Genomic DNA, 23,018 nt, shown 5'->3' with positions numbered 1-23,018 from the left:
CAGGAGAAAGAGAGAGGGAGAGAGAGGTGAGGGTGGAGAGGGGTGGGCAACGAGGGTGGGAGGCAGAGGTGCGGAGGGAGCAGGAGAGAAAGAGGGTTGTGTCCCAACGGGGGGGCAGCAGGAGAGCAGGAGACAGACAGAACAGTGTGGACAACACACACTCACACATGCACATCCACAGATACACTGACACACAACAACCTGGAAATAGAGGAAGGAGCTGACTTTTCTGAACTTGCATGAAAAAGTTAGTGTCCGGATGTTAGATGCAGGATTAACACATTCAGGTAGAGCAGCACTCAGGCTCCTCCCAAAGACGCCGGGAGTGGACCAATGAGTGAAGACAACTGGGTGAAGAGCACATGTCTTTGAACATCTTTTCTTCTGTCTCGCTTTGAAAATGTGCCTCAGTTTTGTTTTTGTGTCTTTTTCTTATTCAATTAAACTTGTTATTGCCTCCATAAGAAACACACCAACCTCAGGTATGATAAAATATAAACACACAAAGCTAAATCAAGGCTGTACAACTGAAAGGAAGTGGAATCCTAAAACACATCTCTTAGGCACATTTTGAAGGCGAACAAAACAAAACATGAAAATCCGTAATATAAATCAAATTAAAATACAAAGTCAAAAGGAATTATGTAAAAGTTGCAAAAGCAATATTCAGGAAATAGTATTTTGCCACTACTTCCTCTCCTTTAACCTGAACACATGCAACCTGTCCGCTGTGATTTTCTCTTACCCGGACCGATACTACTCCAGGATTCAAGTGTCCTTGGGCAAGATTCTGAAATGGCCTCCGACGGCTGTCTCAGCAGTGTGTGAGTGGTTGGTGATAAGATAAAGTGCAGTGTATAGAATGCAAATGCATTGTAAAGTACCTTGACTGGTCAAGAATACTCGGAGAGCACAACATAAATACAGACCAGGCACATTCTCCTTGTCAGTACTTAGTAAACCCCCCCTCCCTTACCAGTAGATACTGTATGAACGGATAATTGAGGTATAGAGATAGAGTAAACCCTACTGGCCATTCCACAGTCCCAACTGAGGACCAGAGGTGACCGGGCCTTTTCTGTCAGGGCTCCCACTCTTTGGAAAAATCTCCCTGAAGAGATCCACCTGTCAAACTCCTGGTTCCTTATTCTGAACAACTATTTTAACCATTTTCAAATGTTTTATGTAATCTTTTCAACTATTGTCTGTCACATATTTTATTTCTCTATCTCTGCTCTATTGCTGTGTGACCTTCAAATTGCTTTTGTCTCTTATTGTTTGTTTTTTAAAAATAACTTTTTCCAACTACTCCTTTTTTTTTAACTTGCAAAGCACCTTGTAACTGTGTCTTTAAGGTAAAATGTAAATCACATGTATTATTATTATAATTCATTTGAATGTACCTGATCATCATGCTTTAAAGGCCCACTTTACACACAGAGACATGTACTGACATCTACTGGCCATTTTACACACAGAAGCTAGATTCCCACACTAATAAAAAAAAGAAAAGGGCACCGCTGAGGCTGAATAAACAAAACTTGTGGAAATGTGAAAAATGACCTTACAGTGCCCCCTATTGTACAAACCACTCATTGCACCAAATCAAGCTATGGCCTCTATCCACTAGATGGCAGCAGATGCACATTATCAGCTGCTGAATCTGCGGAGCGAGTCGGTTGCCATGGAGGCCCCCAAGCTGCACAGTGGCTCTCCTCGGGGAGGATGAAGATGGTGCTGGGGACGCTGAGAGGAGATGCATTTATTAGTAAATTGAGATTTATTGTACACAGCAGGGAACCACAGACCCTTATAAACAACAAATTAGGAGAGCGGCTCAGAGTTGGCTCCTGCTCTGCGTTTGCTGTGCCCAGTTTCACACACAGCATTTATCACACTCTAACCCAAAAGTTACAGCCTTTTACCAAAAGCGGATAAAATATTAACTATTATGTATATATACTGGGGAACACTTATTTTTCTGTGGCAATAGTCTAAAAAGATCTGGATTACAATACTGTACGAGTTGTTTCTGTAATTTCCTCGAGTTTCCAAACGCAGAGCACCAAATCTGCATTTCATAAAGAACCACGAACTGGCATTGTCAACGCTCTTCTTATTCATTATGCTCCAGTGAGCCGTGAAGTGTTCGCCTCGACGCCACCTCGCCAACGAATGTTTCAAAAGTGACAATGTCAGCAAACTTCCGCAATAGCCAAATAGTACTTTCTCGTAATCCTCGAGAGTCACTTCCTTTTAAGTGCTCGGAAATTGCAACATGAAGGAGGGAGCTCAGATCATTTTAACCCTTTGGTGCGGAACGTAACAAACTCCTCCTGATAGCCCCCCCCCCCCCTCTCCAACAAGTGTGACAATTCAAAGGTGACAATGTCAGCAAAGTTCCGCAATAGCCAAATTGTACTTTTCTCGTAACCCTCGAGAGTCACTTCCTTTCAAGTGCCCCCACCCCCCAGTGAAATGTATGTAAATGTGAGTGTCGATGATGTTTCTAACAAGCAAAGAACTATAAAGAATTCAAATATCTCCGGGTTGACGAAGAAGTCAGTTTGAAAAGATGAGATTCGAGAGCTTTTCGTGATAAAAGCTGTCACCGTTGTCGATGTGCTGCATAACGATGAGAGTTAGAAATAAAATATCTAGAAAACAGAGGAAAGTGATCTGTGGAACTCTGTGGAACTCTTTATTTCCAATTACTTTTTGTACTGGAACAGTTTGACACTTTGGTTAACATGATAATTAGTTTAGCTCAGCATAGAGACTGGAAACAGGAGGACACAGGTAGCCTTGCTCTGTCTGAAGAGATATAATGTGTTTTTTAGCTTTTTACCAAGGGCACTGTGTTTTTGCATGCAATTGTTTGTCAGTTTGTCTGTTAATTAGCAGGATTATGCCAAAACTGCTGAATGGATTTTCACGAAATCTGGTGAAAAAAATGTGGTATAAATTTTGGTGCATATCTGGATGACCGGCTGGATCCAAGAATGTTTTTGTTCACTTTCTTTAACATTGCGAGCTAGAGTGTCTTTCAATATTTTTGTGCATTTTTTAGAGAATAATTCTCGTCTCTTGTCACATTCTAGTTCTCCCATGTGTCTACAGTCTTTATGCTAAGCTAGGCTAATTGGCTGCTGCCAGGATCTAGCTCCATATTAAACAGACAGATAGGAGCATGGTTGATCTTGGGATGTAACTCTCGGAAAGGAAACAAGTGATCACATTTCCAGAACTATGCCTTTAAACAATTCAGTTCACACAACCAACCTTCTGATTCCTATCTACTGTGCTTGTCTTTACACTGCTCTGCTGTTGTTATCTGTAAATCTACCAGTATGTCAATTCAACCTTCTTTGATTTTTGCATTTTCCCTTCAAAATCCCAAAACACAAAACTTTAAAACACAGTGAGAGGACGAGAACAATGAGTTTCAGAAAAAAAAAAAAAAAAAAACGAGGGAAATTCATCTACATCCAAAAAACCTGCTCTGCTGATCTTCTCACGGGTGAAAAACTGAAAACAATCATCCTTGGGTTGTTGTCTTTCTCATTACAAACGATTCCCCAGTCTCCTCAAACTTCGAAAAACAGACAAGGAAAACATTGGCCTCTCTCCCTTCTCTCAGTCCCCCCCAACCGGCTGAATCTGGCTCCCTCCCTGCTCATGTTTAAAATCTCGAAGGAAAATGACTTGACTGCTTCGAACGCAGGCAAACGCGTCTTGTTTCACGGATGCGTGGCGTGTTTATCGCACCGAGAGAGGCACGCCACCCACAACCCAACCAAGAAGTGAACATGCCACTTCCCCACCTCTGCAACAATGTACAAAACAGAGCGAACACACACACACACACACACATATGAACACTCATGCATATAAGTAACGCCTCATTGAAACATTATGAGTGACGAGGGAGGCTTTGGACATGCACTGGTATTCAGCTCCACTTTCCCTGAGAAAACTCAGTTTCACATACAGACAGGCCGTGTCCGTTCCTTGGAAGTCATCATCAGACTCGAAGACAGGAAACACACACACACACACACACACACACACACACACACACACACACACACACAAACACACGCGCACACGCACGCACGCACTCACACACCATACGATGATGACAGACAGGGTAAATATTATTCTTGAGTGCAGGTGTGAGGAGTAGCGGTGAAGTGATAACAGGGGAGGTCATTAACAACCCAGCAGGGTTTGGAGGCCGACCCCTGAAGCCCCTCAGTGTGTGTCAGGCCCTCCGCTGAAGAAGGCAGAGTTTAGAGTGAGAGCGGAGGGAGGAGAGGTACGCACTGACAGCCTGATGATATACAGGCAGAGGATAGGAGGCTGTCTGGTGTGAAACATATTCATTTGGGTGCTTTGTGGTTCCCCTCTCGGTGTGAAAATCACTCCAGTCCGCTGCAGGTTCAAACTTCCAGGTGTAAACTGATGAGGGGCATTCGTCGGGTTGTCGATCACCGAGCTAACGGGAGCAGAGCGTTTGTGTGTGTGTGTGTGCGATAGAGAGATATAAATGTTCACATGCTTCACAGTTTCATTCTTCTTTCTTTTGTGACACGGAGCCTCGAGTGAAAAATCTTCCATTAGGGTGTCTGCCGCTGTAAAACCCTCTTTCACAGAACCGACCTTCATGTGCATGGGGAGGTGGGGGGGTTACACGCTCTCAGCATTGAACCCGATGTGGCGGCGAGAACTAGCCGCGCGGTGAGAACTGGCCCAGTGTCACATGCTGACAAAGCGATGACTGCTGCGAAGAAAATAAAATGCCGTTTAGCGCGCCGCTGACCCCGGACTGAGCTGGATGAGGGGTTTCTAAGCAACAAAGCGTGGCACACACACACACACGGAACCGCTTCGCCACCATCGCCACAGACACGGGATGGAGGCCATCAAATACATCACACATATGTTGGGCCTGTGGAGGTGGTCTGGAATCAAGCCATGTGGTCTGTAAATCCATTTGGAGCTCTGGGTGTGAGAACTTCAAACATCATAAATAACAAAGTAACAGAGTTATCACGCAAGATGTGTATCAGATGTAAACTTGAAACAGATAGAAGGAGTTGGAGTAATGTCTTTAGGCTTTTTAGAGATTATGCTGACACATATGTTACAGATTTTGGGGCTGATACGCTTTAACATGGTCTGAAAGGTATATTTGACATTTTGAGAAATATGATTATTTTTGCTTTATTGCCAAGAATTACATATGAAGAATGCTGGTGTAATGTCCGTGGGCTAGAAATGCAGCGAGAGCCAGCAAATGATTCGATTGGTTTAAAGCCTTGAGGGAAGGAGCTTGACTGGTGCAGCCCAAAGGAAACAAATTCCATCTACCAACACGTGAAAAGCTGCATTCGCACTAATACATTTTAACACAGGTCCCTCTTGCTAGTTAGCAGCAAATACTACAGGAGCCACACAGACACACTACGGTAGAGTTTTTGAACCCATAAAACGGAAAAAGTTGCCGAAGTCAGTTTCAAAACTACATTTGAAAACAGTTTATAGCAAGAAGCTAAAGCCTGATCTACAAGCAGATGTTGAAAGATAATGTGAGGTACCCTATTTACATATAATGGCTAGCCAATACCAAAAAGAACAGTTCAAATTAGATTTCTAATTTCGCAAGGATTATTTTCAAGCTGTCAACACATCAATGGATTTCTTCATCAAATCTTCTTCCAAAATGAAAAAGCTTTTCATATGGGCTGTTAAATGGAACATTAATAGAGACGTTCCAAACACTTGGTTGAGCTCAGTCTAGACATATCACATAGTTAAAACTGTAATTCTCAAGAAGAGGGGGGGGGGGTATTTTTCCTCACAAACAATAGAGATCAATATTTAATCGTCACTTTAGTCGTTTTTCTGTGAAAAAGATGTCACTAAAAGGGTCTTAAACGGTGCCAGATCTAGAAGGTAATTTCAAATATGAAATAAAGTATCAGACATTTCCTGTGGCTTACAAAATGCACATTTCGTTCTCGCGGAGAAGCAGGCTAACCTTACCTCCCCTCCGCGCTGTCTCCAGTGTAACAGAGCACTGACAGAACACCCCACTGTTTGCCGTCTGCACCATTTCCTCCAGGTCAGCCAAGAACAAGTCCAGGTTACAGGCTGGGGGGGGGAGTTGGACATACTGCACCTTCCTCTTGGGGAAAGTGTGATAGGCCGACAACCGTGCAGCTAGGAATCGGTCACTTCATTGATGAGTTGCAAAATAAATGTAAATAAATCTAAAAGTGGTGGCGGCAAATTATGTAATTAGTTAATTACTGTATTTGTGATGTCAAAGCATATGTGGAGTGAAAGACAGGATCATTTCATTTAGACTCAAATCAATAACATTTTCTGCATTTAGACTGTAAAATACTTTCAAAAGCGTATAGAACTTGTCCCTCTATTCCTCTCTCTCTGTCTCTCTCTCTCTCTGGCGAAAAAAATCACGTACAGCCCATAAAACAGATACACACATCAGAGATGCAATAAATGCAAATGTTACTTTCACGCGTTAAAATAACCTCAAAAGAAAACAGAACAACATAGATTAGAGAAAAAGGGAAGTACTAGACGAAAAGCAGTATTATTGTCACAGTGAACCTCTACGGACAGGCCTAATCCCCTGCTGTAACCAACTGTTTCCATGATGTTACCTTGGCGTTCGCCAGTGAAGACAAGGTGGGTCTATCGGCGTTTGCGGACCTTAAGGGGGATTTGGAGAACAAAGGAGAGAGCCGCGGGGGGGCTCGCTGAGCCTCGCGGACCGATCGCGACGTGTGATCTAATTAGCATATGAATCGGAGTCCAGCCGCTGGCTAGAACCTCTCTCTACTCACCATTGGAGGAAACCACAGACCCTTGAAACTAATGTCACTCGTGATTGGTTGGTAGAAGTGTTGCTATTGGTCACCTTATGGGTCATTGCAGTGCACACGTGGGGTCACAGCATTCCGCACGTGGGGTAAGCCCCTCCCACACAATATTTATAATAAAAATGTATATATTAATATTTATTATTATTTATAAGTAAGCCTTTACCAAAAGCACTGCAGTTAATTAAAACTAAACATTCATGTGATGCTTGATGTTATAGGTGAACATATTGTACAGGGAACAAATGTGAACAAGGTATATGTGGAGTGAAAGCTTTATTTACATACAGCAAAAATATTGTACAAAAACTCAGATGAGGCTTGAAATGTTTCTCTGCAGCCTCTGGGTCATGACTTCTTTGTGGGACTCTTCTCCAGTGTGTAGACGTCTGTGGTGTGTAGCTGTGAGATCAGTGTAGCTTCCAGTCTTATATGAAGTGTGGGACACAGGTCGGTGCACTCCTGGCTGTGGAAGGATGGATCCATGTCATCTGTCCCGCTTCAATCAGCTGTAAACACATTCAGTAAAATTAGCACAGTTCAATTACAACATACACCTTTACATGTAACTGGAAAATAATTTAATGAATATAACCTTACCCTCTTTCTTCTCCGACAACTCCTCAATGCTGATGTAAGGTCTGGTCGGATCATACTGGCTCATAGTGTGTCTTTGTACGTCATGGACAGGCAGCTGGAAAACAACACATGTAACATGACTTTATTATTAATAAACGGAAATAGCCGCGCTGCATCACTGTTGGAAGATCCACAGCAAAAAAACACCAAAACAATTCATAAACAGTTACTTACATTCAATGGCTTAATTTTCTGCACTTTAAATCCGGACTTTCAGCGACTCAGCCTAACGCCTCTTTGTTTGTGTGTGTGTGTGTGGGGGGGGGGGGCTGAGGCTGTGAAAACATACAGAAAAAAGTCACGTTGATGAAAAAACTTAACGAGAACAAACTGTTACATCTAAGTAATTCATACATATTTACACATGCACAAGATCTGCTCCAGCACTTGATGCTGTATTCGTATTTTAGCAACTTTCTCGCTATCCCAAAGAGTGGCGGACATGCTTTCAGATGTAGGGTTAGCTTAGTGGTTAGCATGGCGTCTCTAGCTCACCGTAACTCAGGGACTGTGCGCCCGTCTTCTCCGCCTCGACTCGTCCACACCGGGCCCGCGGCTCTGCTTCCCACGCACTCATCTTCTCCTCCAGGGAACAGCGTCGTGTCGACTTCAGCAAGTTATTTACCCCGAAGACAGAGTCACTCGTACGGGACAAGCTAAACACGACCCGCTTCCTGTCTGCGGGACACTCGACGCTGCTGCACGGCGTTTACGAGGCTCTGATTGGACGAGTCCATCAGCTGATGACGCGAGCGGGTGACGTGAGCAGCGGTTACTTCATATGGGATAAGTATTTGACTGAGGCCAGGTTTATTTTTTGTGGTGTTTAGTACATTTACACACATGATTCACGCTGTTCTGTGTTCGTAACCTTATAGCTGAATGCACTTATCGTAAGTCGCTTTGGATAAAAGTGTTGACTGTTTTAATGGAATACTGAGAAAGTTTAATAACAACAATTAGACAATTGAAGTTCAAATTATGAAGGAATTTAAGCTCTATATTGTGTCTCCTTTATATTTAAAATAATAATCAAACTGAGTGGAGATGTATGTTGTATCCAAACAGCCGGCTGCTGTGTTTTGTCACTGTGCAGTCCATGGGGGATTAAATATTACACTGAAAAAATAAATCATTAAATCAATGAATGTTTCATAGCAATTTTGAAAGTAGTGGTGAAAAGGTACCATTTATAATTCATGGAACAGCTTAGTTTGCCATTGACATGTGAATTTGATGCCAGTATTTTGGGAGGACAGATATTTTTATGGAAAGCCAGTAGAAGTTTGGAGCTTACAGGACACAGATGATCATACCCAGCATCATTTATTTGCTGGTAGAGGTGTGGTTTACACTTCCTCTGTGCATTTAACCAGCACAATTGAAAAAGTGACTGTAATCATGCCACTCTGTACAGTTGTTGAGATTTAGGATTGGATGACAATAAAAATTTGAAATAAAGTGCATTGTTTCATTTCTTTTGACTGCATTGACCTTTGTTCGTGGTATACAATACAATTCATTATAGCACACTTACTTACTTAAGAACAATTTAAAATTTCAGGTTTAATATTTATTTTAAGCCTGGTTTACTCAGCCAGATAGTTTGTTGGTGCCTCTTACACATTGGTGTTATCTGCTCTCAGGGAAACTGATTTGCATTTATGAAGCTCAGAGCATTGTCATTTGCATGTGAAAGCGTCCTCTAGGAGTTGGAGCAGGGGGGGTCAAATCTCAACAGCTCACAGGCTTGACAACTGCAGGAACCCTGAGCGTTTCCTTTGCTGCCTGCAGATACGTGTGAAAGTCGTTAACCGAAGGATGTGCCAACACTTCTCTGCGACACAGATTGACACAAACGCTTCTTTTCATGCAGTGTGAAGGAAATACACATTACCTCCATGAGTTAAAAAATTTGCACTGATCAATATTTTGAATAAACAATGATGCAGATGAAAAGATGCATTTAAAAAAAGCTGCTCCTCTTTTAACAATCTTCAATTGACTCTACAGTTCCCCATCAGGTCTAATGAGCGTTTTAGCATCTTTTAGTTCATGTGTTTTGTATTGGTTCAGTCTTACCATCTCATCTACATCATGTCCACCTGTTCTAGTTCTGATAAACCCGGCCAAAGAGCAGATAGATACAAATTTGTAACAGGGGAACAGAGGGAAGCTCTGATTTATCTTTCATGAGTTGTTCAGCTAAGTGGAGCTAAAAGACAAGAGATATTGGACTTTCACAACTCTGAATAAACACTATTGTTGCTTAGCATCTGCTGGATATGTTACTAGGCAACTTATTAGTGGTCAAAGAAAAAAGGAAAAAGTGCAGCATTGGAAACGTGTTTGACAAATATGATATGTTATTAGAATATCAACTATTACTAATACCCTTGTCATTGGTCGCAGAGTTTAGTTTTTACCTTCTGTTAGTATTCCATATGTCACGAGGGCTGAAGCAGCTCCACAATCAGCTCTGGATATAAGACTAAAAATAAAACTGCTGAGAGTATATCCAAAGAGGACTGGATATGTGGACAGAGATTCATTCCCAACCTTAGAGATAATGAGCTAAGAAACACACATTTGTATATATTATGTCAGAGAAAGAGAAACAAACAGAGAAGGAAAACAAACCATCTCAGAGAAAGATTTAAACAGGTTTCCTGTCCACAAGGGACACACACAGAAAATAAAACAGATTTAAGAAGGAAAGTCTCTCTATTTTCATCCATGTTTAATAAGTCTTATTGAATTTAGATAAAAAACTGACGAATCAATTTCTACTGAAACAAAATAAAAGTTATTAAACGACAAAGACAAATCCTTATTACAGTGCTACATCTGGATCAGTGGATGGTTAACAATACCACATTTAAACTGTTTTGGAGAAGTGCCATATCACGCCTGCTGTGATATTCTAACATCAGCTCTGTTTTGGATTAGGCAAAGAATAAAGCTGATTCATTTGTCGAGCAGTCGGCACAAGCTCTTATCCACATTCTAACACTGATCCTCTCTTTTTCATGCACCTACCTAAGAACAAATTAGTCCAGGATGGCTCAGGTAATAGCTCAGTGGTTCCAGTGAACAGTCTCACGCAGCGGACACGCATCCAACTGGCTGCCTGAGCCTGCAGTGAGAGATAAAAGCCAACATATCACGAGGTAAATTAGCTGACACCGAAGAGCGGCCGAAAAATACACATCAACACTTCAGAACTAAGCCGGAAATACAGATTTAGAATCCCTGGCGTGTGCTTTTGAGCTTCCTCAGCCATTCGGGCCCCCCCACCAGCACCTCTGGCAAGCATACACACCAAATCCAAACATGCTCACTTACTCAACCACATTTAAAAAAAAAACTTTAAAGCTGCACCAATCATGGTGTTATAGCAAAATTAAATAAATTAAGTATATCTTACATAAAAGGGGTCACTGCTACTGAAGAACCTTCAGAGAATCATCAACCGAACACAGCTTTCTTGAGCTCTACGTCTCCAGCTCCTGCTATTGCTAAAAAGTAAGGATTCAATATCTTGGATATGGTTTGCGCTGTATTGCATTTGGAGCCAAAGTCTTTGCACTAGTGATCATGGTGTGGTGCAACGATATCCAGGTCCAGCTGATAAATGTTCCTGACCAATAGCGAGTCGTTCTCAGGTGTCAATCATTGCATTTCAACCTATTTTGACTTCACCAAATAATCAATTAAAACCAAACTGACTGGTAAAATAAACACTTGAACAAATAGTGTTGTAAAAATTACGGAAAATGACAGAAACCTTGTTTGAAGTGTACTTTGACTTGTCAGTTTGGTCCATGTCCCATCCACTAACATTGAGGAGGCAAGGTTTATGTCCTATACTGCACCCAGCCAGCAGGGGGCAAGCCACATGATTTGGCTACACATTTGGGGAGCTGTCCTGTCGTCCAGTCTATGGTTTTGATTACGTCAAACTGTTCTCACTAACCTCCTTTCAGCCAAAGCCGGTTCCGCAAGAACAGCATGATGAAGCTACCCTTCTTTTCTTATACGGCACCAAAATGCCAACAGACAAAGGTCACAACTATCTGGTGAACATTGTGAAATATTTCACTGCTAAAGGGACACATTTTATTTCTACAAATGAATGCATCATGTTCGTAGGAAGTGGAAATATGCTGTTGCTTGCTAATCGTTGCCAAAGTTTCCTACTGCAAGGTCACCGATGTGTTCACAGCTTTTTGTACGACCCAAAGTGGTTGTAAAGATAATTCTGACAGGTTTAAGATAATGGTAAAAGTTAGATTGGAGCCTAACTATCATGGATGTAAGATAATCCACATGACTCCCGAAACACACCGAACACAAAGCTGATTAAAACATGACATCCTATTTGTCCCTTTCTGTTCTTTTGTGTTGGCCACATCTGGCTCCGATGATTTATTTTCCTTTTGTGCTGTATCTGCTTTAGTTATTAGTCTGAATACAGTAGGAAAAGATCAAATCTAATTAGATCCTGCCTACAATACCGTATACATGCACGTGAAGTCTGCCAACAGCCCTACTCTCCATGAGGCCGGAATGAGGACAGCAGGTTCTGTTTTAGTCATCTGGGCCGGCTACAGATACTCCCGTGTTTTTGTTCCAACTTATAAATTAGAAATGATTGCTCTGCATCGTATGATCGAGAGCACCACTGACAAATAGAGCGCAGTTGGAGACTTCCAGGCTCAAATATAAAATATCTTTTAATAAACCTAGAAGCACTTATCCGTACACACTAAGAGACACACGGCGCACCTGGTTAAACAAACATAAATTCAGATTATTTTAATAAGTTGCCCTTAATTCCATTCTGACACCGCCTGACACTTCATTTCAAAGTAGAAGCATTTAAACTGGCTAAAAACCAACATTTCCCCGAGCACAAACACACACACACATACTCACACACACTCACAGGCTGTTGAGTAACACCAGACACCACATGGCTGGTTTAATATCCAGCCGCATTTAGCTTTTGAAATTGACTATAGTGAAAGCTGCAAAATGCTCTTCACAAGTGGATCATTGGGTTGGTTGAAGCAAGACAACATTTTTCTTACACTTTGCTCCACTTCCACGCAATTTAAAGGACATTTAAACACAACAAGAATTGGTGTATAACTCTGGGAGCAGTGTTTGTCTGTGGGAGCTCCTGGAGGAGCATTAGAGACTCAGGATGAACATATGGTTTGCTGCGTTTTCTCTGTTTCCCATCTTTCTCCTCGCAGGTTTCTACGAAACAGACCAGCTGTATCTTTCCCATCATCATCTCCTCCTCCTCCTCCTCCTCCTCCTCCTCCTCCTCCTCCTCCTCCTCCTCCTCCTCCTCCTCCTGAATCCACGGTGAAGGATTCTCACATCCCTCAGGCAGATCTTGTATGATAAGACTCTTCAATTTCAAGCTTTAACCTGTAGATCTCTTGTCCTCTTTTACCCCATGCAGCCAACTTGTTCCCAACCCAGTGAACTCTTCAGCTCTGCATCGCTACTTGTCTTCATTTGCGTTATCGCAGACCATCCCCATTTTCTGCCTCCTGTCCCACTTCATCCATCTCTTTATCTTCCACTCTCTCATTCCGTGTCATTCCTCCCTCTTCTCCCAATAACATTCAACCTTCAGAGCTCCCGCACCGTGCATTTGTCACTGACATTTTGGACATGCTGAGTTGCCATGGTTGATTAAAACCCTCTGTGACCAGTGATCCATATCGCTAGCAGCATTTTACTTTGATACGTATATCTGAAGTTGTTCTTTCTTCATATAAAAAACTGGGGGAAGCAGTGACTCCTCTTAGGTGACTAAACTGTGGTTTACAACATGTTCCTGCCACATTGTTGATTTCCTGTGTTTCATAGGTGATATAAAATCCATTAAAGGTTGTATAAATATAAAGAGCTGATATCAAATATGATTTTCTTGTGAACTTTCTGGGCAAATGAACACAAAAGTTTAAGATGAACTTTGGTTTGAAAACAATTATGAGGTCTTCTCTCAAGGCTTCTAGGTAAAATCCGTAGCATTTAATTTGTCCCTGAAGGGAAATTGTTCATGATATCAAAACAATTTCATATGAAGGAGGATATTTAGGAGGATATTTAGTTCTAAACTCTGAAGCAAATAGAGAGTCAATCAGTGCTGATAAAGCTACAAGAGGCTTAATTTCCTGTTTTATAGAGGGGCCAGGGCACAAGTCATTATAATGAGCCTCCGTTATAGCACACATTTATGCATGCATAATTAAGGGTTTCAGTGTTTAATTACTTGCTTTCATATAACATTTTCTCCGTCTTTTATAGACAATGCTGTCGTTCATGCAAGTCTACGGAACCCACGTGACGTTAAGGTCACCGGACCTCCTATCGCAGCCACAGGGAATAATGAGTGAAAGGGGAAAAACAAGGCACACACGGGTCGTTTTCTCCATCAGAGCAGTCGTGAGCGGTTATCAGTGTAGGAGGGATCTCAAGCCCTCCCTCATCACCATCAATCTATCTAAATGACTCTGTCTCTGCCCGGCCTCTCCACCGCTGATGGTGCTCGTCCATTTCCACCACACGTTTGATCTCCCTCCGGGTCATATCAACACGTCCCTCACTGGCTTTCTCCCTCTGTAATTCCTTTGTTTACAACCAGCCCCGGGCAGTTTCTTTACCATTCCGCTGTTCCTTCTCTCCATTCTTCAGTCTCTCTCTGTTTGCCCTTACCATTAATTCATGTGCATTTCTCCCCGTCTCCCCCCCACCCTCCTGCCCCTTGATGAGACTGTTCAATGACTAAGTGAGCCCTGCTGTGATGGATAGCCTTACGGGAACGGAAAAAGCATTAAAACCATAACTCACACGGACGTAATGTTCTGAGGATTTCAGTGAGATCCACTCAAGATGGTCCTGCATGTTTGTTTGTGTTATCTATTTTCGCTGCACACGGAATTCTTCTTCTAATGTGCAATTACTTAAATGTTTGATATATAGTTTTTTTCCCCCCTAACTGTCTCACAGGCCATTTATGTCATGTATGTCTCAATTAAGGCTAGAGTGCCAGCGGTGAGCCAGTAGTCAACACAACTTACCTTGCCCAATCAGTAATTATTTTAGTTTCAAGACCTAAAAATACAAATTTTAATACACAAACACGTTGGTATTACAGCTCGGCATTCCACATATCAACTTGATGGGGACAAAACAGCTTAACTACACATGCCAAGAGATATTAAGCTTAACAGTAGCTGTGTACCAATTCATCCTTTGGAGGCTGCATTTGAAGACTGCTTGTCTAGGCTGTCCCGTTTAGAGGGTTCCTTCAAATGCAGCTTCCAAACGTGTTATTCCATTCCTGAGCAGCTACGGATCAAACGGGTCGATCTCTCTTGGGTCAACCTATCCTAGGATTCAATGAGCACCTCCAGCGCTCAAAGAAGCTTATAATGCGATGGTGATGCAAATAGGAAATCCTCCGTAGTCCCACTCTGAGGCCACACCTTCGTATAACGTGTGGCCTCTGAAATGGGACACAGCTGCTGTAACATTGATGGTAACTACTGCAAGAAGCCTACAAGTTATATGTGTTAATGGCAGACAGATTTGTACTTTTGACATAAACAAACTTAAGATAAAATATCAAATGAAGCATAAAATATTGTTTTAATCTCTCACACAGTTTGCGGGCCATGTCAAAAAAATATTTCCATTTAAAAAATGTCTTTTGTTAACTACTCTTTGCAATTTGAGGACAGAACAGTATATGGGAGAACTTCCAAGAACAGACACACATAGGCAAACATTAATTGCACACACACAGCCGTACACAAACAACTCTATTAGTGAAGCTATGTCCTGTGAAAGGGAACAAACTAATGAGGTCCAATCAGTGACCATGTTACCACTTTCAGAACCAGACGCCATGGGCCTGTGCTGTGTACACACACACACACACACACACACACACCCACAGACACACACAGACACACACAGACACACACACACACAAAGGATACCGCCTGGAGTGAAAAAGTGGAAAACTGCACCCAGGTGCTGGTGTTAGGAAAAGGAAAGTGACAACTGAGTGTGTGAGGGGTCAAAGGTCATTTTGCATGTGTTCCACGTGAAACTTGATGTGAAGTGCAGCAAAGCTATATGCAGGCCTCGGTAGAAACGTTACTCTGCTTCTCTTTTAACACACACACACACACACACACACACACACACACACACACACACACACACACACACACACACACACACACACACACACACACACACTAACACTCACACTCACACTCACACTCACACTCACACTCACACTCACACACACACACACACGCACACACACACACACACACACAAATCACACGCACACACACACACACACACACACACACACACACACACACACAATGACAGCCCTATCATTTTGCAGTAGCAGTGAGTGAGTAGTGACTCATGTTTGGCTGTTCCTTTACTTACAAAATAATTCACTTACAATAACCCTCAGCTGGCAGATTCAAGCATGCATTCCTGTAGGTTCATATTTTTCATTAGCTCGGAAGGTAAAAACGTTCTGACTAAAGGTGCAAGTGCAGACTTCCTGATACTCAACACACAACAAAGGCAATGTGAAAACAGCTGGGGGAAAAAGCAGCTGCTTCCAATATGCGTTTCAACCATAAAATACTTAGAATTACTCTGCAAAACAAGAGAGGTGCCTCCTAATCATGCACACACATTTATTCTCTCTCACCCTCTGCAGTTGGAAATCACATATGAAGCAGATTACAGGCCTTTATAGTCGTGGAGCCCCTGAAAACCTTTTCCTTTTTTTTGTACCGGAGGGGGGGAAGAGAATGGAAACAGACATGTTGAAGGAGCAAAGGTGACGTGAGCCGTGATTGCATGAAGCAGATGATTTCCCCCCGATTGCTTGCAGTTAAGCCTCCGTCGTGACAGGATCATATTATATATGTGCATTAGCTTATTCGTTGCCATTATCGCGCCCTTGCCCAGCATTACAATCAGTTCTATTAAAATTCTGCACAAGTCATCATTAGGCAGGAAGCAACAGTAGTAAAAAACAGAGCGCATTACAGTGTTCATCTGTCTATTTCTCTAATGAATAGTGCCCGGGCTTCTAACTGGTTCTCTTGGTGTTTTACAAGAGACAGCTTGCTATGAATAACGGTATCTGGGCTGCATAGCCAGGCAGCTCTCACATAGCAGACTGTTTGAGTCACAGACATATAGGAATAGCAATTTAAATGTTGAAAGTTATACAGGGCGAGCTCCAGGAGTGAGTCAGGACGTTTTTTCATTCATGAGAAGTGGATCAAACGGCGAAGTGAGGAAGGTCGATGAGAGGCAGACGTGGATCTGGACTTGCTTTGCTTAATGTTCCTTTTTTTTTTTTTTTTTACGAGGGCTGTTAAACTGTCTGTGCAGAGTGGTTGGCAGGCCCGATCGCACACTGAGAAACACGTTCTCACAACCCTTCACCTGTCTACTTTCAGCATTCAACAAACGCTGGCATCGGATTTGAGAAACCGTTTTTTTCCAGAGTGCTCGTTTGTCAACGCAATTTTTTTTCTCCGTCTGAATCAGCTCAGTCAAATTCATAGAAGTATATTTCTTGGTTTTTACTTGCAGTTAGGTTTAGTTTCATGGTTTATGGTTTTTATCTTGCCAGTGCAGGAATTTCCAGTTTGAAATAGCTTGGTTGCTTTGAATGGCGGGTCAGGAGAGGAAACTCTCCTCTGTCGGGGGGGGGGGGGGGCAGAGGGACACCACACGCTCTATTTGCTGTATATCTCCATGGAAATAAATGCATATCATTGTGTACACAATCAAAAGGTTCCATGGATGAATCACTGACCATGGCATTTGAATTTAATCTCCAGCTCTAAGATGTGGAGCTTTATTTGTTCTGGACATGTCTGATAGTGATTATGTCATTTTCAAGCACCTTCAGCCCAAGTGATCTTACCAACAAGTGAGAGTGATCACATCAGGAGTTTGATTTAGTTGCCCTGCCGAGCCTTTAATAAACACAGACTACAGCAGATCTGTCTCGCTCTCTCGTTCGTCAGATGTGGTTCATTCGAGTTCATCTCACTTCCAGTTCAAATTGGCGAGGCCAAACTTTGTTTTCTCCTCTGAACAGCTCCCACGGGCTCCCTGTTGCCTGGATGCCTCGTTCTCTCAAAAAACATGCATGAGGGGAGGTAGGAGAGCTATGCTATGATAACAATGATACATGATCATTGTTATCATAATTGTCATTAACCCGCTGCAGACTGTCGCAGGCCGGTCTGACCTGGGCACGTCTCACATTTCTCTCTTTTGCCAGTCTGAGCAAACAGACCTTAAACAGATGGTCAGCAGTGACAGCCTGAGTAGATTAAGGTGGATGGGGGTGTTAAGTGTTTCAGACCGGCTCTAAAAGGAGGAACCTTTAAGGGGTATCTGGGGCCGTTCTGGTCTCTCTCTCTCTCTCTCTCTCTCTCTCTCTCTCTCTCTCTCTCTCTCTCTCTCTCTCTCTCTCTCTCTCTCTCTCTCTCTCTCTCTCTCTCTCTCTCTCTCTCTCTCTCTCTCTCTCTCTCTCTCTCTCTCTCTCTCTCTCTCTCTCTCTCTCTCTCTCTCTCTCTCTCTCTCTCTCTCTCTCTCTCTCTCTCTCTCTCTCTCTCTCTGCTCTTTCCACCCTGCCCGAGAGGAAGGTTTGTTTTGCTATGCGGAGTGATGGGTCCCACTGCGAGAGGCTGCAGCGCAGGGTGGATACTCACAACCGCTCCACAACGAATAACAAAACCTCTCCGGATGGATTCCACGTTGTGAAAAGTTTAGCAAGTTTGGTTTTTCTAAAAATAAAACAAAAAATGATTCAAGTAATTGTTATCCTCCCTTGATCTCCTTCAACATAAAACAATCGCTCGCTGATTCGCTTTGTGCAGTTGTGGCTTTTGTAGCGTTTGCCTCGCGGGACAGGGTTGGGTGACGAGTGGGGCCGATGAGGAAGAAGCTATACCCAGACCAGGAGGAAGGCGGGGGGGGCTGAATGTCACCTTCAAATCTAGCAGGCGGATTGATTCAGGGCCTTTGGGGAGCAGCGGGAAATACCTTAGCCTGACAGGAGACACTAAACTAAACAACCAGCATTCCCCAGGGAGAGTGTTTAACTGCAGCTCGCTATGAGTTATGGCCCCGAGGCGATTTCTTTTAACGTCATACTTTGTTTTACATGGCAGAAAATGTGTTTATGTTTGAAATGTACATTTCAATAAACACAGCACTTAACCTTATGTATTGAATGTTTCCTTTGAATCGCTGGGACAAATTCAAAAACAGGGCAGATGAGTGATGTAAAAATATATCAACAGGCTTTTACTGTGAGACATAATTCATCATGTGAGGAATATTTACATATGTCTCATAGCAACCTTTATGACGATCCTCTGGTTAGGATGTAACAGTGTTTCATTTTTTTTTATTACATCATCCATTTTTAAGGTTTTTTCAGATTTTCACAACATAGTCTAAAACTTGTATATTCTATGTGTTCAGTACATGATAAAGAGAAGAGCCTGTTAAAGCCAGGGTTGGTTATCCTGGAAAAACTAGCGATAGAATGCAAACGATACATCCAACCCACTCTCATCGGCCCTTTCATCAAAGAAAGTACCTGGAAACATATGCACGTGCACTGCCTGACAACTACCAGCTCTCTCTGACTCGCTCGCTTACTTCTGGCTATTGTCTTTGCTTTAGCGGTGTATGTTTATGATGAATCTGGTTATTGATCCAAAGTAAATGCTTGGTCGTGTTATTACAGTCATGCAAGGGCCACATATGCTATTTTTCTTTTTGTTTTTTATTGATGGCTTTCAGAATGTAGAGAGGATTTCAACGAATGAGATAAAATTGTTTCAGAAACCTCTTACCAATCCTACCTTTAAATGTTTGCAGCAAAGTAGTGGTTAAAGAGGCCTGGATTGAGCTAACACAGGACTCCCACTTCTTCAATTAATAAGTAAAGTAAATAAATATGATCGGTGGTTTCATGTTAATTTGCCGGCCATCAGGCAAACCGGGACAAAGCCTGATAGGGTGTATTTAAGTTTTTAGTGTCCCTGTTGCTGTCCCTGTTATTTGAGGTGTACATGAGAGTGTGCTGGGCTCAGTAGACTATCAAAACCACATCCTACAAGTAATGGGAAAATAATCCATCCTGATCTTGCGGTTCACCCACCTGCCAAATCCCACTTTAACTCCTGCCTGCATGTTTAGATATATTTTATTAGTCCTGCAAAGAGCGTTTTAGAAATGCAATGTTGCTGTGTTTTATGAGGAGATACTTGTTTTATGAAAGAAAAACTGGACCAAAGTCAAACCCCTCTCTGCACACAGCCACAACCACTTTTCACTTTCACTCCCATTCCGTTGTGTAACTGAAAGCAGACTCTGTTTAATATTTTGCTAATATTTACCCTCATGTTGTGACGGAACACTGGAAACAGTCCAATGATACACTGTCTATTTTTGGACACTTAACCGGCCGGAGGCGGTTTGATTGTACAAGCCATCTCCATATATAACCAAATCCATATATCGCCCTCCAACTGGACTCGCTGAGACTGCCACTCAGTTTATGTCTGCTCGATGCTGTCCTCTGCCAAAAAAGATCTAATCCCATCGTCCTCTTCATTCTGTCTTCATATGAAAAACGGAGTGCAATAAAATGTGAGTGTACTCTTTCTATTCTGCAGAAAGAGGCCACAAGAGGAACGACGGTCTCCCTCGGGTTATTACGCTGTCAGTAAGTTTGCACAAAATCATTACATTTTCGTCCAGTTTCCCAATTCAATCACTATATCCATCAATCATTTCATCTCATACAAATCTCATTTGTTAATACATTTTTTCACATAAAGTCAGCAGCACACTAGGGTTTGTGGGAAAACTTTTTTTCCCCCCAACTCTCCAGATTTTTGCAATTCTGGGACATCACTGAACACAAAGTGACATCTGTTAATCACCCATTAAGAATAGATGCAGGAAACTCTTCCCCATGTGCATAGTAGTTTCAAGTCAATTAACTAAATCAACAAAATAGAATTAAAATACAATCAAATTAAAACAAAAAACACATTATAGTTCGAGGATGAGGTGAAACTTACTTTGGTTTTTCTTCTTTCAAAGAAGCTGGCAGTTATTCCTGTGAAACCATCATCTTTACATTGAGGCTTATTTCCTATTGACAATCAAGTCAATAAATCGTGCTACGACTGGTGGGTGCTGTACATACAGTGCATGGATGCCTGTATGCTGAGCAATGGGGCCACACACTGGGTTTTAAAGATAACGGGTCATTAAGCGTCCGCACAACAGTGGCAGTGTGGAATGCTCGCGAGATAAGGGTTACGACTCCACAGTGCATTGGAAAGCATACGCAAGCTTAACTGACTTTCATACTAAACGCTCGTCCTCTAATGAAGCACAACTGAGGAAGGAAGAAAATGTTGAAATTTGAAAGTATAATAGGGTTTTTTCTTATTTGGGAGTATTGATCCCAGGGAGCAAACAAACAGCCTTCAAGCTGGATGTGTGACAGGACGACTTCCTCTCTTATTATCCTTGGAGAGTGTGATTTCACTTGTTTGAGTCTGTGTGACAGGAAAGTATTGAAAAGAAGCAGGATGTGCTGAAAGCGTGTGTGTTGCCCTGCGGAGACGATATCTATTCAGAAGATGATTACATGGAGGATCCGTGGTGTAAGTGTGGCCTGAATCTGATATTTCACATTAAGACACGAGGCTGGGTGGGCCTCTATGTTGTGTCTGAATATCAGCAGCAATATGAATTATTCCAGGATTCTGCGCGAGCCAAGCTTGCCACTGAGGAGGTAGAAATAAAAGTTAGGTCGTAACAAAGAAAACACAAAGATAGAAAAATTCCAGCAGGCAAACAAAGCACGAAAGGTCGTGCTGAGGCTAAATCTTAAACAAGCACGAGGTAGATCCAAAAAATAATCAGGATCATCACTCCAGGCTAACAGGAGAGCACTGGAAAGCTCATGCACAGAGGAGGTGGAGGTGAAGTGGTGTATGGGGAGGTGAAGGAGGAATGGGGGACAAAAAGGCATGGAAGAAAGGCAGCAGGTGGGAGCAACATGGTCAGTACTAGCAGCAGAAGTCAGAACAAATGTACAAGAACAACTGGACTGAATCGAAGAAAAGGACAAATGAGCAGACTACAAATATTGAAGATGAAGGAAATGGAAAGCAGTGTTTTTCAGAGAAGTCCAAAGAATTCATTCAATCTACAAATACTCATGTGAGAGAGGGGACTGAACTGCAAGGGCCACTGAAAATATGAAGTCTGACTGTCTGCGTGGATGGTAACAACTTGATGGACGATAGGTGTCTTGTGTTACTATGAGAAGTGACATTTTTTTTCGTATTTCCGCATGAAACTGTGGTGGGACAAGTTTGAATATGGCGGCTTGGATATTTAACGATATGTGAGAGACGGATGATCGGTGCAGAACTTGCTGAGCTGAAATTCAAATCAATTTAACTAAATGGCGGTTTTAAAAATAAGTCATGATATTTAACTTGAGTAGTGCTTGTCCAAGTGGAATAAAACACAATGAGGCAAATCAGCGGCCACTTTTCTACATGCAGCGAAAATTGCTTTCAGATAGATGTAGGTGTGTGTAAAAGACAAACAGTTTAAAATTTGCAAGGTGTTTTAGCTCCGACATAATGAGTACACTTTTGTGCCATCAGCTGTAAAAAATGTAAACTCCAGATTGCCTCACCAGCTTTTTCCACTTTATCTACCAGACTGTTAAACGATACGGGTAAAAGCTTTTGAACAGCAGAAAGTTGTCAGAGAAAGTTCTGAGTTTTTTGCTCTTGTGGTGAGCCGTGTATATTTCTGAAGCTTCCTCCTCCAACCCCCCGCAAACAGAACAGGAGGGCTGCAAGAAGGAGGAAGAAAGTGAAAGAGGGAAGGGTGGTTCAGTGGTTCTGTGCTGGGGAGGCGTGTGTGTGTGCGTGTGTGTGTCTGTGTATGAGTGTGTGGAGAGGAACGCCACTCGCTCGCTCTCTCTCACTGTGCTCTAAGAGCGTTACCACTTCAGCCAACATCCTGGAGCGGGCCACTCGCCTCTCCACTCCTCCACTCCTCCACTCCTCCTCTCTCCTCCAGAGCGACGCATGGACTCCAGCAGCTTGAAGAGAAGACAGTGAGGAAAGCAACTTTTTCAGGAGGGAGACAAACGGTGGGAGGGAAGTCTGCCGTCGGTTTCCTGGACTGAGCTGCACGTGGTGGAGTCACAGTTATCCTCTCCTGTGTGTGTATGAATATATATATATATATATATATACATATGTGTGTGTTTTGTGAAGCGCTGGAGCACGAACTGGGCTGAAGTCGACTTGTGGATGC

General features: G+C 42.5%; 1 long non-coding RNA gene across 1 annotated transcript; it reads right to left on the bottom strand.

Moving 5' to 3' along the window:
* Positions 1–7,172: 7,172 nt before the first annotated feature.
* LOC133025819 (uncharacterized) lies at positions 7,173–7,822 on the bottom strand. The gene is made up of 3 exons (XR_009683164.1): positions 7,725–7,822; positions 7,512–7,605; positions 7,173–7,420 (listed from the first exon to the last, which is right to left on the bottom strand). It is a non-coding gene; the product is annotated as an uncharacterized LOC133025819 (long non-coding RNA).
* Between the last annotated feature and the right edge of the window lie 15,196 nt (positions 7,823–23,018).

Source organism: Limanda limanda, chromosome 19, assembly GCF_963576545.1.
Source record: "Limanda limanda chromosome 19, fLimLim1.1, whole genome shotgun sequence".
NCBI classification, from domain to species: domain Eukaryota; kingdom Metazoa; phylum Chordata; class Actinopteri; order Pleuronectiformes; family Pleuronectidae; genus Limanda; species Limanda limanda.
This window is presented reverse-complemented; position numbering and strand designations above follow the sequence as displayed.